Genomic DNA, 2,792 nt, shown 5'->3' with positions numbered 1-2,792 from the left:
GCTGTGTGGCGCACAGGCTGCCTGCCCACAGCACGGGGCTAACTCTGAAGTTACTCAGAATAGGAGTTTCCACTGTCATCCAAAACACAGCGACCCACAGCCTGACCCAGGGCCACATTTTGAATTCCTGGCCCCTGACTACTTCCCAGCTATGACCCTCGGTACCCATTGAGCATTAATGTCCTTATTTTAGTGAACTCTGACCTCTCACAGTGACCACTGACTCCGAACCTGAGCTGGCGGTGGTGCTGGTGGCCCCGCTAAGTGACTCAGTGCCTCCCGGAACTGGCCGGAGCCGGGCCTTTCCACCTGCAGACAAAGGGTTGAGCTGCTGGGCTCTTGAAGTTGCTCAGTTAGAGGGCTTCAGTTTCCTAGGGCCCCACAATAACCGTTCCCTTAGCAGCTTCCTCCCACACAAAGACACATGGCACACACATGTACTCGTGCACCTGTGTGTGTGCACACACACACGCACACACACACACATGCGTACACATGTGCACGGACACACATTTCCACGGCCATCTATTGTGAGGCCCAATCTCTGTCTCGCTAGACTCCTCAGCATTTAAGTAGCTCACAGGGTTCGCTTTCCAATGTGGACGGCCCAGGCTGAGTGAGAGGAGGAGGGTCTGCTCTAGCCGCTCAGAGAGGGCGAAGGTGCCCTGGCAGGGACTGGAGACCCAGTCTGGAAGGTGTGGCCACATCCTGTGAGAGCTTTCAAGCATGCCTGATGCTTTGCCTTTAAAATGGTGAGCCCTGGAAACCAAACGGGCTCGTCTCCGTTCCTTCCGCCCTAGGCTGCGCTCTCCAGGACAGCCTGGCGGTCCCCAGTGTGCGCCTGCCTCCTGTCTTCCTCTGACCCTGCCACCACCAGCCACACGCTGAGCAACATCCAGGCGCTTTCTGCCCTTGATCTTTGCTTCTGTTCCCTCCCAGGGAAGCTGACATCTGTCCCATAAAAACGCAGGGAGACGCCCTGGCCAGGGTGGCTCAGTCGGTTGGGCATCATCCTGTGCACTGAAGGGTTCCGGGTTTGATCCCTGCTCAGGGCACATGCCTGGGTTGCGGATCCCTGGTAGCAGGTATGCAGTTGGCAACTGATAGATGCTTCACTCTCACATTGATGTTTCTCCCTCTCCCTTATCTCTCTCTCTCTCAAAAAAAATCAAAAAACAATTTTAAATAGGAGACCATCCTATTTCAAAGCCCCAGAATCCAAAAGGTCTTTGTCTTTTTCTGCAGGGCAACTATTGAAAAAACATTTCTTTCTACAAGCATTCTTTGTCCTAACACTCATTATTTTTTTTTTCACATCTGCAAATTACTTCAAATAAATAGGCTAGGACAGAAAAAGTAAGGACTAGAACGCTTGGTTTCTACTAAATGATTATGTTATGGGAACATTGCACCTTCTGGAACCCGGGGTAAGGTGACGGGTGGCCAGCCAGGCCACAGTACGTTCTGTTCTGAGCTGCAAGTCGGTGGCTTCCCCACTGGATCTTGCACAGGTTAGCAGTGGGTGACGGAGAACTTGAGACCTCAGAGGCCTCCAGGCCAGTCGGCCCAGGGACAGGTTCCAGAGCCTGCCTGTGCGCCTGGCCGGGCAGCGCTGGCCTGGGCAGACGCCACGCCATCAGATGTCTGTGCACAGCCGCTGCTGCTTCCAGAGCTCGTGGGGCAGGAGAAATCTCTGGCTGGTGTCTGCCCTATGGAGAAGGGGCCTGGCACTTCAGGTGGAACCTTCTGGAAAGTAGATCTTTGGCACGCGAGCCTCACTCTCTGCCCTTGCCCAGGGCGAACCTCACTAAGTGATCCTGCTCCCCAGCCTCTTCTCGTCTCCTCCTCCATCCATCAAGCCCACTCAGAGGACAGTCGGGCCTCTGCAGGGATAACTGAGCAGAGCCACGAGGGGTGCTCAGCAGGGTTGCCCAGTAAAGCTGCTCCCTGTCCCTCTCCTGGGACATGAGTGCTGCTGACTTTCTACTGCACCTTGAACCTGCACCTGCCACTGCACCCCAGGAGGCCCCTGCCCTGTGGCAGTCATGTGTGTGAGGCTGTTAGGCTGACCCCCAAGGAAGCCATGCTCTGACCCCCCTTCCCCAAGTGCATTCTGACCACCCCAGGGCCTGCTCTTTGGGAGGAGTGGGCTCTGGGAACAGCTATTCTGTAGGACTGTCTGCGTCATCATTTGCTGTCAGGGGAATGTGCCACTGTGGGCGATTTTGTGGGAGGAGGCGCTGCTGGGGGCACAGCAAGTGACCTCAGGAGGGGGCACCGTAGAGAGAAGTGTGCTCCAGGGCGCGAGGGAGCCGGCTCAGCTCGGCTCGGCCTGCGCAGCCCTGCTGAGGGAGGGAACAGCTTTTGTGGGACTGAACTTTGTGGTGCATGGAGAAATAGCATTTCTTTTTATTGGAAAAAGGAGAGAAGGTTTCCAGGTAGCCAGGGGGCCGGCCGCTGTCTTTCTGGCAGAGAGAAGGCTACCCAAACACGTGGAGGAATCACTCTGCAGTTCTGAGAGGTTTGCGACACAGCTGCGTCATGAGCCAGAGAGGAGCTGCAATGGCGTATTTGTCCGTCTGGCTGTTGCAGCACGAAGCAAGCCCCTGGTTTGAATCCAAAGCTTCCCCTGGAGTGAGAAGCATCGCCCTGGGCTGGGCAGTGCCTCACGGGGCACAAGGGGAGGCCCGTGGCCGCCGCTTCCCTCACTCAGGGCACCTCTGCCCTCCCTCCCTGCGGCCTGTGGTATCACGCTCACCCTGGATGTGCCTTAGTGAGCAAAGGACCCCAGC

The sequence above is a fragment of the Myotis davidii genome, unplaced genomic scaffold (assembly GCF_000327345.1).
Source record: "Myotis davidii unplaced genomic scaffold, ASM32734v1 scaffold750, whole genome shotgun sequence".
NCBI lineage: Eukaryota > Metazoa > Chordata > Mammalia > Chiroptera > Vespertilionidae > Myotis > Myotis davidii.
The sequence above is the reverse complement of the archived record's forward strand: the minus strand, read 5'-3'. Positions refer to the sequence as shown.